Source organism: Hemiscyllium ocellatum, chromosome 45, assembly GCF_020745735.1.
Source record: "Hemiscyllium ocellatum isolate sHemOce1 chromosome 45, sHemOce1.pat.X.cur, whole genome shotgun sequence".
Lineage (NCBI taxonomy): Eukaryota > Metazoa > Chordata > Chondrichthyes > Orectolobiformes > Hemiscylliidae > Hemiscyllium > Hemiscyllium ocellatum.
The window spans coordinates 6,490,532-6,506,907 of record NC_083445.1 but is presented as its reverse complement, the minus strand read 5'-3'; positions in this window follow the sequence as shown (position 1 = coordinate 6,506,907).

The following is a 16,376-nucleotide window of genomic DNA, read 5'->3' as shown; positions in this document are numbered from 1 at the left end:
CGAAATAAAGACACTTATTGGATTTATCTGTGAAAACTGTAATTCAGCTGCACTTAGTAAACTATTATGTTTCAAACTTCACAACCTTGAACTCCCTGAAGGTAGGGTAAGAATTCCCATTCGAACAAAAGGATAAGGATAACAAATATGTCAACAAGTACCTTCTTGCTGTTCCTTCTCAGGTTATTGATGGCCCCACAGGCTGTAGGCCTCAGGCTGCACGTGCAACTTAAAAGCTCCATGGATTGGCTAAGTGATAATCTCTCTCTCTCACTCCACCTTCAAGTGGATACACTCCAAACTGCTTTCTACATGGAGCTGATGGTTAACCCTTCATGAACCAGTCTCCGACTTGATTTGTTTTGACTTATTGTAGTCCCGTGTACCTAAGTACAGTGAAAAACGTTGTTTGTTTTGTGAACGTTACAGGCAGAACATAGCAAACAACAATATAGGGAGCTTAGACAGAGCAAGGCATTCAAGGTTACACTGCTCAGGACATGTACAAAGCAAGATTAACATTATTTGAGGTTGAACAGTCCATTCAGTAGACTACAAACAGTGGGGAAGAAGCTGTTCTTGAATCTGTTGGTGCACGTGTTCAAACTTCAGTTTCTTCTGAGGAGCAGGAGAATCGACGTTTAGGGCATTAGCATTCCTGCTGTGCTTTTCCAACACCACATTCCAGATTCTGATCTCCAACGTCTGCAGTCCTCACTTTCTCCTTCTGTATCTTCTGCCTGACGGAAGAGGTTGGAAGAGAGCATTAGCGGGTTGCTAAGGGTCTTTGGTGATGTTAGCAGGCCTTCTCCAGTGTAAGCAGAGTCCGTGGATGGGAGTTGGTTCTGTGTTGGTCTGGGCTGTGTACACCACCTTCTGTAGTTTCTTACAATCCTGGGCAGAGCAGTTACTGTACCAGACCGTGATGTACGCAGACTGTACGCTCCCAGTGGTGCATCTGTAAAAGTTGAAGGTCCTTATGGACATTTTGAGGTTGAATTGTTGCCTCCATGTGGGGACAGGTTCAGAGGTGGATGTTGTTTTGACCATCGCTGGAATAAGTCGCTTTAAAAGCTCAACAAGCAAGGAGTAAAGTACCCCAGGTTGGCATAACTCCACAGAGGCTGATATCCAGTCATTAGATCATCCCTTATTTACACATGTGTAGTACACAACACTGACCCAGCCAAGGAGAAAATGAGGACTGCAGATCTTGTAGAGGGAGGAAGAGAACTTCTTCAAGGAAGGCATCCTTGCAAGAGGATTCGCAGTAGGTTAAATTTATCGTCGAAGATTTTAACCTACTGCGAATCCTCTTGCAAGGATGCCTTCCTTGAAGAAACTCTCTTCCTCCCTCTACAAGGATTTCAGTGAGCCCCTCTCTCACTGCACACCCTAAGTCATCTCCACTGACCCAGCCAACACAGAGCCAGCTCTCAGAGTGAACAGAACCTCTGACCTTCCTGTTTTTTTTCCAGGTCCCTAGCACTGTGAGGCAGCAGTGCTAACCACTGAGCCACTGTACTACCCCACGTTCCAGTTTATGTGTTTTTATTTTATTACAAAACAGTTTACAAAAAGGAAAACTTAACATTTACAGCTGTATACAGCAGCAATTTTACAAGGGAGAGGAACAGCAAAGCCAGGCCCCAAACCCTACCGTTCACCAGTTTACAGGGAGATGGGGACAGTTCCACATATGAAAAGACAGTGACAATGACATTTGTACATGAGACAATCCTGTTACATTGGAAAGTGCAGACAATACAGACCCAGCAAGCTCCTGTCCCTCCCACCTTCCGGTCATTCTAAGGCAGCCCGCCCCTATGCATCTTCCGGCTCTCGGTCCACCCCATGCCCCTTCCAGTTCTCGGTCTGCCCTGACACACCTTTTGACCACCTCTGGGGCAGCCCGCCCCGGTACCTGCCCGGGGTGACAGCGCTGAGGACGGCTACCCGCCTTCTGGCTCTCGGTCTGCCCCTATGTACCATTGGGCTCTCACCCACCCCGATGCGCCATTGGCCAGTGGGCTATCCTGGCACACCTTTCGACCACCTCTAGGACAGCCCGTCCTCTTCTCTGGGACGACAGCATGTAGGGTAGCCCACAAGCCTTCCGGATCTCAGCCTGCCCCTAGGCACCTTCTGGCTCTCGGCTGCTCTGACACCTTCCAACCATCTGTAGGACAGCCTATCCCGATTACCCCTTCTCAGGATGACAGCGCTCAGAAAGGCCTACCCACCACCTGGCTCTCAGGGCGACTGGCATCAGGGTGGCCTACACCCCCTCTGGCTTTTGGGACAGCCTACCAACCTTCAGGTACACAGGATGGCCTACCCACCCTCTGGCTCTCGGGGTGACAGCTTTCAGGGCGACCCATGAGCCTCGCAGCTCACAGTAAGGCCTGCCAGACCCAGGGACACACAAGACAGTGCAGGTGATAGACCCAACAAACACCACAATACGCAGTTAGTTACCAAAAAACACACAGCCCTTTCTGCTACACAGTCCAAATAGAGTCTTCAAAATATAGAGTCCATTCCCAGGAATGGAGTCCACTCCAGTCTTTGAGGTGCATTGTCCAAAATGGAGTCCACTCCAGTTTTTGAGGTGCATTGTCCAAAATGGAGTCCACTCCAAACTGCAGAGTCCACTCCTGAAGGCAGCAAATGCACACCCCACACCCCACAGGTGTTCAGTCTCCATGGAGTCCTGGCCCAGCCTTGGAGAGCCAGGCCCACTCACAGGAACACAGTACATAGTACAGGTGCCGTTAACTCACAGGGGTTTGATCCACTTCTGAAGGCAAGGTCTTCTCCCAGACTCCAGGTTACAGCAATGCTCACTTCCCAGATGTTCAGTCTTCAGAGGCCCAGTCCCAGGGCTAGGCCTCCCCACAGGAACAGCTCCTCTGGTAAAATGTATGTCTTCCACAAGGCTCAGTCCAAACACCAATAAAACAGTGAAGACACATACAAAAAACAAAGAAAACTACAGTCCAAGGGCTAAGTCCTACCACAAAACTAACATTATCCTTTTCTCGAAAAGAGTGAAATGAGAAACACACAGGCTGTAACCAGCCAGTGAAACAACAATCCCCTAATGAGAACTGAGTTACACCTGAAACACGTTATGTGCATCAGGAGTTTAACAATCAGTCCTCACTGATAGGAATGCCAGTTAACAAACTGGCTAAATAATTCAGCCAGTTCAGGAATCAGGTTTCCAAAACTAAAGGGAAGCAGAAACTACTAGTAACACACTGACTATAGCACCAGCCAGCACAGAGTCAGTCCCCTAAACTGAGGAGACTCTGAATTTCCTGTTAATATCTGTCAGCCAGGGCTCCCTGATTGGACTGGTTGACAGCCCCAATCATGGAACTCACATTCTATGAGGTCCACCTGGCCAACCCTGTTCCAATCATTACACGGATGCTGTCACATGACCACAGACTTTCTGCACTGTAGTGCTCCAAACACAGGCTGTTCCCAGAAATACTGGACATTGTAAATATTAATTCAGCTGAAAATAAACCCACCAGAGATGCTTAAGTAAACAGAATCCATATTAACAAGATAGTAGCAATACACAATGGGTGATGGGTGTTTTATTTACATTTAAAAATTAGCAAAAAGACTCTCAAGTAGAACTCAGGCCTGACAAGCCTGAAAACCAGCAGCAACAGCAGCAAACAATGAAATTCCAGACAGAAATCAGCAGAATCTCACATTTCTTCACAGACTATATCTTCAAATTGGCCTGTTTTGTGCAGATTATCAGCTGACTCAAACCTTACTGATCTAAGGGGTAAAAACAACGACTGCAGATGCTGGAAACCAGATTCTGGATTAGTGGTGCTGGAAGAACACAGCAGTTCAGGCAGCATCCGAGGAGCAGCTGCTCTTCCAGCACCACTGATCCAGAATCCCTTACCGATCTCAGGCATTTTCTCCAACAGTGAAGCGCTCTTGAAATGTGGCCACTGATGTGACACAGGAAAACACAGCAGCCAATCTGTGCATAAGCAGCAAGGTGACAATGAGCAGGTGACCGGCGTCAGTGACGCTCGCTGGGCTGATGGGGAGATATTGGTCAAGCCTGCCTTGGAAACACACCAGCTTTCCTTCGCAGTCGTGCTGTGGGATCATTGCATGCACCTAAACGGTGCTCTCTCGCCTGGTATTGTCCCCTTTAACATCATCAACCTGCATTCTTCAAAATAATTCACCCCTGATCCCCCTCTTTTGAAAATACAGCCCCCTCTCCAACTTGACAGCTCTTTCCAAACTCCTTGAACATATTTTTGCCCCCAGCTCCATTTTCTTGAAATCGAAGTTGAATCATCTACAAACTACGTTGTGCAGCTTATTGAGGCAAATATTTTCTGAAATAACTCCAGTATTTCAAGTCACCATTTATTTTCACATTCACAGCCTGGCCAGCCAGTTCAGAGCCAGTCCCTAGAGTGAGGAGAAACCTGTTTATTTTATTTTTCTTTCGTGTCCTGTCTTCCCACCACCAGGAGGTAACACTCACATGGCCAGGGAACCAGTAACAAGCGAAGCCCACCGAGAATGGGCAATGCTTATGTAAAAATCAAAGCGAACGGGAAGGTTAGGGATTAAATCAAACTAAAGTTGGAGGGGAAATACACCACTGAACTCCCCACAGTGCCCACCTCTCCCTAGCCACGTCGAGAGGGTTGGTGGACACTGCATGGTCCTTCTCCAAGGAGACCCAGGCACGGACGTAACCACAGAAAGAGGGGCAGGTAGCCAGCAGAGATGACCTCCTCCATAGCCCACTGCCTGGGTTTGCTTACAGAGACAAACAAACCGCAGATGCTGGAATCCAAGCCTCCTCGATCTGCGTACAAGAAGCCTGGAGATTCCTGTTTCTTTTTTTATCTTTTTTCTTTTTTTTCTTTTTTTTTCTTTTTAGTGAGAGACACAAAGTGCACGAATCTTTATTCAATTTCCACCACCAGGAAGATAGGAAAGCACCCGGGTGGCCAGTGACAAGCAGTGCCCTTCACATCAAAGGGCAATGCTGTGTGATCAAACAGTGGAGGGGAGGGCAGGGATTAAATCAAAATAGAGTTGGAGGGGGAAATGATGCACTCCACTCCCTGTGGCGCCCACCTCTCCCTGAACAACTCCAGGGCGTTGGTGGACACCGCGTGCTCCTTCTCCAAGGACACCCGGGCCCTAACGTAACCGTGTAAGAGGGGCAGGCAGTCGGCCCTAATGACCCCCTCCATGGCCCGCTGCCTGGACCTATTTATGGCCAGTTTGGCCAGGCCCAGGAGCAAACCCACGAGGAGGTCTTCAGACCTGCCCTCCCTCCTCCGTACCGGGTGCCCGAAGATCAGGAGCGTGGGACTGAAGTGCAACCAAAAGCAGAGGAGGAGGTTTTTCAGAAAATCAAAAAGGGAGTGCAAACGCCCACACCCAATATACACATGGTCCACGGACTCCACAGCGCCACAGAACAGGCAGTTGGGCTGGGAGTCCGTGAACCACCGCAATCTGCGGTTGCAGGGGACTGCTGCGTGCAGCACCCTCCAGCCCAGATCCCCGAGAGAGAGGGGGAGGACTCCCGCGTAGACTCATGTTTCTATCTGTCAGGCTGGACTTCCTGATTGGACCAGATTACCAGCCCTAATCTGGGAACTCATATTTAGTGATATCCAATCATGACACTGAAGGTACGGCAATATATTTCCAAGTCGGATGATGGGTGGATTGGAGGGGAGCTTACAGGGGCTGGTGTTCCCATGTATCTGCTGCACCTATTGCGCTGTCGTCTGGTTCAAAGTTACAGGCCAAACGTGCTGTTGATTTTCACCAATGCAGAATTCAAATGTGGGCTCTGAACTGAGAGGTACTGACTGGTCAGCAAATAGTTCCGTTTATCAGTCATGGTTTTGGACAAAGTGAATCAACTACAATTGTTGATGTCTTATACATCAGGTCATCAAATATTTGGTCGGGCCCAGGGTTAGGGTCAGGGTTAAGATCAAGGTCAGGGTCAAGGTTAAGGTTAGGGTTAGAATCAAGGCCAGGATTAGGGTCAGGGTTAGGGTTGGAATCAGGGTCAGGGTCAGGGTCAGGATAGGGGTTAAGGTCAGGGTCAAGCTTAGAGTCAGATTCAGGGTTAAAATCAGGGTCAGTTTTGGGGTGAGGGTAAGGGTTAATTTAGAGTCAGGGTTAAGGTCTGGTTCAGGGTCAGGGTGAGAGTTAATGTCAGGGCCGTGGTCAGGGTTTGGGTTTGCGTTAGATTAGATTAGATTCCCTACAGTGTGGAAACAGGCCCTTCGGCCCAATAAGTCTACACCGACCCGTCGAAGCGCAACCCACCCATACCCCTACATTTACCCATTACCTAACACTACGGGCAATTTAGCATGGCCAATTCACCTGACCCGCACATCTTTGCATAGTTAGGGTTAGGTTTAGGTTTAGGGTTAGGATTAGGGCTAGTGTTAGGATTATGGTTTAGGGTTAGGGTTGGGGTAAGGGTTAGCATTGGAGTTGATACAATTAGGGTGAGGGTTAGGGTTGGGGTCATGGTCAGGATCGGGTTAGTGCAAGGGTGAGGGTCAGGTTAGTGTCAGGGTTAGGGTCAGGATTAAGGTTGAGGTAGGTGTTCATGTCAGGTTCTGGGTCAGGATCAAGGGTAGGGTTAGGGTTAGTGTCAAGGTCAAGGTCAGGGTTAGGATTAGGGTTTGTGTTAGGGTTAGGGTTAAAGCTGGGATAGGGTTTCGTGTGATGGTCAGAGTCAAAGTTACATTTAGGGCCACGAATAGGTTTAAGCTTAAGGTTAGGGTTAGGGTCAGGGTCAGGGTTTGGGTTGGGGTCAAGTGTAGTGTCATGTTCTGGCTCAGATTTATGTTTAATGTCAGGGTTATTTATCTCCAGGGTCAGCATTAGGGTCAGGTTGGGAAAGGGGTTTGGGTGAGGGATTAGAATTGAATTTGGGGTTAGGTTGATAAATCCATTTTTTGGCTAGAGTCTGGATCAGGTTTAGGGTTAGGTTTATGGATAGGCTTAGGGCTAGGTTTAGGGTTAGGGTAAGGTTTAGGCTTAAGATTAGAGTCAGGGTCAGGGTCAGGTTTCGGGTCAGGGTTTGTCAGTGTCTGGGTCAGAGTTAGGGTTGAGGTCAGGATCAGCGTCAGGATTGGGGTTAGGTTCAGGGTAAGGGTTAAAATCAGGGTCAGTTTTGGGGTTAAGCTAAGAGTTAATGGGCCAGCTTTAGGGGTCTGGGTCAGAGTCAACATTAGGGTTGGGTCAGGGTGATGGTAAGGGTTGGGTAAAGGTCAGGGTCAGGATTAAGGTTGGAGTCAGGGTTAAAATCAGGGTCAGTTTTGGGGTTAGTGTAAGAGTTAGGGTCACGTTCAGGATTAGGGTCAGAGTTAGGGTTAGGATAAGGGTTCAGCTTAGGGTCAGGTTTAGGTACAGCCTCAGTGAAAGGGTCAGTGTCAGGTTTGGGGTCAGAGTCAGGATTAAGTTTGAGGTAGGTGTTAGGGTCAGGGTCTGGGTCAGGATTAGTGTTAGGGTCAGGGTTTAAGTTGGGATAGGGCTTAGTGTCATGGTCAGCATTAGAGTTAGATTAAGGATCGGGGTTAGTGTTAGGGTTAGGGTTATGGATTGGGTCAGAGTTAGGGTTAGATTTAGGGTTAAGGTTAGTTTTAGGGTTAGGATCAGAGTTTGAATTAGGGTTCTGTTTAGTGCTGGGGTTTCGGGAAAGGTTTGGATAAAGGCTTGTATCATGCTCAGCGTCAGAGTTAGGTTTCGGGTTAGTGTTAGGGTTAGATTTAGGGTTACAGTTAGGGTCATAGTTAAGATTGGGGTAAGGGTTAGTGTCATGGATTAGTTCAGAGTTAGATTTAAGTCCAGGATTAGGGTTCAGGTTCGGGTTTGGGTTAGAGTTAGGGTTTGGGTTTGGGATAGGGTTAGGTTTAGAGTTAGGGTTACGTTTAGGTTCAGGGTCACTGTTAGGGTTAGGATTAGCATTAGGATTAGGGTTAGGGTTAGGGTTTGGTTTATGGTTAGGGTTAGAGTTAGAGTTTGGATTGGGATTAAGGTTACGGTTGGAGTTAGAATTATGTTTAGGTTTCGGGTCAGGGGTATGTTTGGGTAGGGTTTAATGTCATCGTCTGGCTCAGAGTTAGCTTTCAGGTCAGGGTAAATTTTAAGAGTAGGGTTAGGGCTTGCATATGTTCAGGGTTAGGATTAGGGTTAGGGTTAGGGTTAGGGGTAGAGTTAGGATTAGGGTTAGGGTTGGGGTCAGGGTTAAGGTTGGGGTAAGGGTTAGTGTCATGGTCTGGCTCAGAGTTAGGTTTAGGGTTAGGGTTAGGTTTAGGGTTAGGGTTACGGTGAGTGTCTCAGTTAAGATTGGGATACAGTTAGGATCAGGGTTAGGGCTGGGGTTATGGTTAGAGTTAGGGTTAAGGTTAGGGTTTGAGGTAGGGTGACGGTTAGGCTGAGGGTTAGGTTGAGGGTTACGGTTAGGGTTTGGCTTAGGGTTAGCATTAAGGTTAGATTGGGTTAGGGTTAGGGTTAGCCTTAGAGTTAGATTGGGTTAAGGTTTGGGTTAGTTTTAGGATTAGTGTTAGGGTTAGATTTAGGTTTGCGGTTAGGGTTAGGGTCAGGGTTTAGTTCAGCATGAAGGTCAGGGTTAAAGTTAGAGTTACTTTTAGGCTCAGGGTCAGTGTTAGTGTTAGGGTTAGGGTTTGAGTAATGGTTAGGATTAGGATTAGGGTTAGGCTCAGCGTTAAGGTAGGGGTAGTGGTTAGAGTTATTGTCTGGGTCAGAGTTAGATTTCAGGTCAGGGTTACGTTTAGGGTTAGGGCTAGTCTTAGGATTGGGGTTAGGGTTAGGGTTGGGGTTAGGGTTTGGGTTAGAGTAAGAATTTTAGTTTGGGTTGGGGTCAGGATTTAGGTTAGGGTAAGTGTTCGTGTCATGGTTTGGGTCAGAGTTAGGTTTAGGGTCAGGATTAGGGTTCGGGTTAGGGTTAGTGTTAGCTTTAGGATTAGAATCACCGGGTAGGGATTCATGTCATGGTCTTGGTCAGAGTTAGATTTAGCTCAGGATTAGGGTTTGGGTTAGGTTTAGGATTAGGGTTTGGGTTTATGGTTAGGGCGAGAGTTAGGGATAGGGTTGGGGTTAGGGTTATGCTTCAGGTCAGGATCAGGGTTAAGGTTGGGGTAAGGGTTAGTGTCATGGTCTGGGTCATAGTTAAGTTCAGGTTTAGGGTTTTGGTTAGGATTAGGGTTCAGGTCAGCATTACGGGTTGGGGTAGGGTTTAGTGTCATGGTCTGGGTCAGAGTTAGGTTTAGGTTTAGGGTTAGGGTTAGGGGTAAGGTTATGGTTAGGGTTAGTGTCAGGTTTATTTATTTCCAAGATTGGCTTAATGGTTAAATTTGGAATAGGGTTAAGGTCATAGTTAGGTTAAAATTGGCATTGGGTTTAGGTTAAGTGATTAGGGTTAAGGTTGCGGTTGGGGGATCAATGTGAAAGGTTATGGTTAAGGTTGAGATTATGATGCGTGTCAGGGTTTGGGGTTAAGGTCGTGATAGGAGTTTGGTTGAGGGTTTAGGATTGAGATTGGGGTTAGGGTGATAAATCCAATTTGTGGTTAGAGTCTGGATCAGGTTTCAGGGTTACGTTTGGGTGAGGATTGGGGTGAGTGATCTGTGTGGGATCAGAGTGAGTGATTAAAGTTAAGGTTAGGGTTAGGGTCTGAGTCAGGGTTAAATTTGGGGTGAAGCATTCAAATTAGTGTTTCCAATTAGGATTAGGACTCCTCTCAATTGAGAAAAAAGGCCTGCAATGGCTTTCCTGGTCAACTGTCCAATCACAAGAGCAGCTAAACTCAGAGCGAAGGATGATCATAGGAGGTATAGTTAGTAAGCTTGCAGGTGACACCAAAAGTGAAGGTGTAGTGGACAGTGAAAAAGGTTACCTCAGAGTGCAATGGGATCCTGAGGATTGACAGATGGAGTTTAATTTAGATAAATGTGAAGTGCTGCATTTTAAAAGTTTTCTTAGGGCAGGACTTAATGGGAGGGTCCTGGGGAGTGTTGCTGAACCAAGAGACCTTGGACCGCAGGTTCATAGCTCCTTGAAAGTGGAGTTGCAGGTAGATAGGATAGTGAAGAAGGTGTTTGGTATGCTTTCCTTTATTGGTCAGAGTATTGAGTACAGGAGTTGAGAGGTCATGTTGTGGCTGTACGGGACATTGGTTAGGTCAATTTTGGAATACTGCATTAAATTTTGGTCTCCCTGCTATAGTAAGGATGTTGTGAAACTTGAAAGGGTTCAGAAAAGATTGACAAGGATGTTGCCAGGGTTGAAGTGTTTGAGCTATAGGGAGAGATTGCATAGGCTGGGGCTGTTTGCCCTTGAGCATCCGAGGCTGAGTGGTGACCTTATAGAGGTTTATAAAATCATGAGGGGCATGGGTAGGGTGAATAGTCAAGGTCTTTTCCCTGGGGGTGGGGGAGCCCAGAACTAGACAGCATAGGTTTAAGGTGAGAGGGGAAAGATTTACAAAGTACCGAAGAGGCAACTTTTCCATGCAGAGGGTGGTGCGTGTATGGAATGAGCTGCCAGAGGAAGTGGTGGAGGCTGGTACAGTTACAGCATTTAAAAGGCATCTGGATAGGCACAGAAATAAGAAGGGTTTAGAGGGATATGGGCCAAGTGCTGGCAAATGAGACCAGATTAATTTACGATATCTGATCGGCATAGACGAGTTGGGCTGAAGGGTCTGTTTCTGTGCTGTACATTTCTATGACGCAATGACGTTTGGGTAAGATTATGAAAGGTTAAATCCACCTTCAGAGGAGCAGAAATTCTGATCGTAGTAAAGGAGAGAGGAATGTGGGCAGGGGGTAAATAAAACAAGCATATTAAATTGGGTACAGTAGTCAGAACAATTAGAGGAATCTGATATTATTGATAAAATGATATTGTGCGGGGCCAAACAGCCAACTGGAGCAGGCAGGTAAGGGAGTGACACACTGCTGTGCCTCCCAGCTAAGTCGAGCGGGTGTCAGTCAGCTGGGGACGTTAGTGTGAAACGACTCATCCTGGAGGATTCCCACCAGGCAATTCCATATCTGACATGTAAAACGCTCGGTTTCATTCATTACATGCCCTGATTAACTGAGCCGTGGGGAAATAACTCCATAAATTGTAGTTTCCACTTAGCAAACAAAAAGAAAGTCTTGCAAGAGGAGTCATGGATAGGCAGCTCCAGCATCAGACACAATGGGAGCTCTTGGAGCTGTGTCTGTGTGGGGTTGCACTGCTTTTAAAGCAGCATGGTGACTCAGTGGGGGAACAGCACGGTGACTCAGTGCGGGAACAGCATGGTGACTCAGTGCGGGAACAGCACGGTGACTCAGTGCGGGAACAGCATGGTGACTCAGTGCGGGAACAGCACGGTGACTCAGTGGGGGAACAGCACGGTGACTCAGTGGGGGAATGGCACGGTGACTCAGTGCGGGAACAGCATGGTGGCTCAGTGCGGGAACAGCATGGTGGCTCAGTGCGGGAACAGCATGGTGGCTCAGTGGGGGAACAGCATGGTGACTCAGTGCGGGAACAGCATGGTGGCTCAGTGGGGGAACAGCATGGTGACTCAGTGGGGGAACAGCACGGTGACTCAGTGCGGGAACAGCATGGTGGCTCAGTGGGGGAACAGCATGGTGACTCAGTGCGGGAACAGCATGGTGGCTCAGTGGGGGAACAGCATGGTGACTCAGTGGGGGAACAGCACGGTGACTCAGTGCGGGAACAGCATGGTGGCTCAGTGGGGGAACAGCACGGTGACTCAGTGCGGGAACAGCATGGTGGCTCAGTGGGGGAACAGCATGGTGACTCAGTGCGGGAACAGCATGGTGGCTCAGTGGGGGAACAGCATGGTGACTCAGTGGGGGAACAGCACGGTGACTCAGTGCGGGAACAGCATGGTGGCTCAGTGGGGGAACAGCACGGTGACTCAGTGCGGGAACAGCACGGTGACTCAGTGGGGGAACAGCACGGTGACTCAGTGGGGGAACAGCACGGTGACTCAGTGGGGGAACAGCACGGTGACTCAGTGGGGGAACAGCACGGTGACTCAGTGCGGGAACAGCACGGTGACTCAGTGGGGGACCAGCACGGTGACTCAGTGGGGGAACAGCACGGTGACTCAGTGCGGGAACGGCACGGTGACTCAGTGCGGGAACGGCACGGTGGCTCAGTGGGGGAACGGCACGGTGGCTCAGTGGGGGAACGGCACGGTGGCTCAGTGGGGGAACGGCACGGTGACTCAGTGGGGGAACAGCACGGTGACTCAGTGGGGGAACAGCACGGTGACTCAGTGGGGGAACAGCACGGTGACTCAGTGGGGGAACAGCACGGTGACTCAGTGCGGGAACAGCACGGTGACTCAGTGGGGGAACAGCACGGTGACTCAGTGGGGGAACAGCACGGTGACTCAGTGCGGGAACAGCATGGTGACTCAGTGCGGGAACAGCACGGTGACTCAGTGCGGGAACAGCATGGTGACTCAGTGCGGGAACAGCACGGTGACTCAGTGGGGGAACAGCACGGTGACTCAGTGGGGGAATGGCACGGTGACTCAGTGCGGGAACAGCATGGTGGCTCAGTGCGGGAACAGCATGGTGGCTCAGTGCGGGAACAGCATGGTGGCTCAGTGGGGGAACAGCATGGTGACTCAGTGCGGGAACAGCATGGTGGCTCAGTGGGGGAACAGCATGGTGACTCAGTGGGGGAACAGCACGGTGACTCAGTGCGGGAACAGCATGGTGGCTCAGTGGGGGAACAGCATGGTGACTCAGTGCGGGAACAGCATGGTGGCTCAGTGGGGGAACAGCATGGTGACTCAGTGGGGGAACAGCACGGTGACTCAGTGCGGGAACAGCATGGTGGCTCAGTGGGGGAACAGCACGGTGACTCAGTGCGGGAACAGCATGGTGGCTCAGTGGGGGAACAGCATGGTGACTCAGTGCGGGAACAGCATGGTGGCTCAGTGGGGGAACAGCACGGTGACTCAGTGGGGGAACAGCACGGTGACTCAGTGCGGGAACAGCATGGTGGCTCAGTGGGGGAACAGCACGGTGACTCAGTGGGGGAACAGCACGGTGACTCAGTGGGGGAACAGCACGGTGACTCAGTGGGGGAACAGCACGGTGACTCAGTGGGGGAACAGCACGGTGACTCAGTGGGGGAACAGCACGGTGACTCAGTGCGGGAACAGCACGGTGACTCAGTGGGGGAACAGCACGGTGACTCAGTGCGGGAACGGCACGGTGACTCAGTGCGGGAACGGCACGGTGGCTCAGTGGGGGAACGGCACGGTGGCTCAGTGGGGGAACGGCACGGTGGCTCAGTGGGGGAACAGCACGGTGACTCAGTGGGGGAACAGCACGGTGACTCAGTGGGGGAACAGCACGGTGACTCAGTGGGGGAACAGCACGGTGACTCAGTGGGGGAACAGCATGGTGACTCAGTGCGGGAACAGCACGGTGACTCAGTGGGGGAACAGCACGGTGACTCAGTGGGGGAACAGCACGGTGACTCAGTGCGGGAACAGCACGGTGACTCAGTGCGGGAACAGCACGGTGGCTCAGTGGGGGAACGGCACAGTGGCTCAGTGGGGGAACGGCACAGTGGCTCAGTGGGGGAACGGCACAGTGGCTCAGTGGGGGAACGGCACAGTGGCTCAGTGGGGGAACGGCACGGTGGCTCAGTGGGGGAACAGCACAGTGGCTCAGTGGGGGATCAGCACGGTGGCTCAGTGGTTAGCACTGCCACCTCACAGCACTAGGGTCCCAAGTTTTATTCCTGCCTCGGGCGACTTTCTGTGTGGAGTTTGCACATTCTCCCAGTGTCTGCGTGGGTTTCCTCTGGGTGCTCCGGTTTCCTCCCACAGTCCAAAGATGTGCAGGTCAGGTGAATTGACCATGGGAAATTGCCCATAGTGTTAGGGGCATTAGTCAAAGGGAAACGGGTCTGGATGGGTTATGTTTCGGAGGGTTGGTGTGGACTTGTTGGGCCGAAGGGCCTGTTTCCACACTGTAGGGAATCTAATGTAATCTAAAGGGACTGGGCTGTGTGCCTGATGCAATGAAGGGATGATGTGGAGGTGACGGTGTTGGACTGGGGTGCACAAAGTTAAAAATCACACAACGCCAGGTTATGGTCCAACAGGTTTATTTGGAAACACTAGCTTTTGGAGCGCTACTCCTTCGCAACCACCTGGTGAGGGAGTAGTGCTTCCAAATACACAGGTTGGACTATAACCTGGTGTTGTGTGATATTTCACAATGAAGGGAGCATCAGCAGCAATGGATCGGGACAGGTTGAGATGACTGTATAAGAGAGGGTAATAGCTCATTAATAATACTCTGAAGTTATTGACTCTAACACTCAATAACCACATCACAAGGTATGTCATAGAAACTTGGAGAGTGGCCAGGGCAATATTCATTTTCAAAAAGTGAGATTGAGTAATTACAAGTTTATTTCACATTTAGGATACGGGGAAGAATGACATGTTTAATTAGAGATAGAATTACTAATTACCTGTAAAAAAAGGCGTTTTACACAGGAACAAAGGCGGAATGTTTCGCACTTGCAGTATATTTTGATAACCCAAGGACACATTTAAATTAATTAGATAAAATGTTTGGAAGACATTCTACCAGAAGAATTCTCATTGTATGCCGTGTTCGGGAGAACGCACGACCTTAAGTTTAAATTATGCATTTGGTTTTCTGTTTTTAAGAAACTGGAGATGTTGCTTCAGTTTTATTCTTCGATTTGTTATTGTAGGCTTGGTGTTGAGATGTTTAGAAACCTCATTGTATAAATGCGTTTTAAATGAGGAACTTTATAACCCTGGCCATGTGGAGCTGGGAATTAGCAATTTAGTGCATTAAAAAAAAATGCAGAGAACCCACACTGTCATCTGGAAATGGTGATCTTGGGAAACACAGAAAAAAAACAGAGGGAGTCAGTCAGTGAGTGAACATAGGTGTTAAACTCTCCAGGTAAAGATGCTGCACAATGACTGGGCACTGAGTTTAAGGAACTCACGTTTACACCAAAGTTAAAGCAACAATGAACTTAGTCTGCAGTCTGGTTAAGGTGGATGAGCGAGAGATGGCTATTGAGAAAGAAATATCCGGTGGATGTGCAGATATTGAGAGGCATCAAGATGTGGCACTGTGGCGTAGTGGTTAGCACAACGCCAGAGTCCTGGGTTCGAGCCCTTGGGCGACTACCCGTGTGGAGTGCACATTCCCCCCCGTATCTGCTTGGGGTGCTCTGCTTTCCTCCCGCAGTCCAACAATGTGCGGGTTAGGTGGATTGACCATGCTGAATTCCCCATTGTGTTCAGGGACCTGTAGGTTAGGTGCATTGGTCTGGGTGGGTTACTCTTCGGAGGGTAGGTGTGGACTTGTTGGACCAAATGGCCTATTCCCAGACTGTGGGGATTCTATGAGATGGACAGTATGGAAACATACCCCTCAATCCTGTCTTTTAAGCTGAGAGGAGAAAGATTTTAAAAATACATGAGGTGCAATTTATTTTACACAGGAAGTGGTTCATGTAAGGAATGAACTTCAGATGAAGTGGTGGATGTGGGTACAGTTACAATGTGTAAAAGACATTTGGACAAATTAGTGAAAAATAAATCTTTACAGGGATAATGGGCCAGGGGCAGGCAGGTAGAACTAGTTTAGTTTGGGATTAAGTTCGGCATGGACTGGTTGGGTTGAAGGATTTGTTTCTGTGTTGTATGTCTCTATGACTCTTGCTAATGAGCTGTGAGAGGTCTATTTGCATGAATAGCGTGCGTTAACACCGCGTAATTATTTAACCATCCGTTCATTAAAATGTAGATTTCCACTCTCCCGGCCACAAAGTAGGAATGCGATGGTGACTATTCCCCACCTGGACATCTGAGCAGGTAGCTGAGCAATCCAGCTCTCTGCTTGTTCCTTCAGACTCCACACTAGAGGTGTCTGGCAACAACAACAGTGGCTGCACATGCCCCATATCCATAGACATTGGCATCTGAGATGTACCAGCCTCACCACATCATCATGGCACATCACTCAGCCGCATACTGATAAACACCGCACTTTGGAGCTCACCAGCATTGTCCGTCACCATGTTGCTGCAAGGCCTCACATACACACTCAGCCCATAGAGTCACATAGGGCAGAAGAGGTCCTTTGAGTCTGTATGGACAAAAAAAACTTTAAATTAACATTAATCCAACTTTCCAACACTTGGTTCATAACCTCGAATGTTATGGCATTTCAAGATGTGGAGGAGCTGGTGTTGGA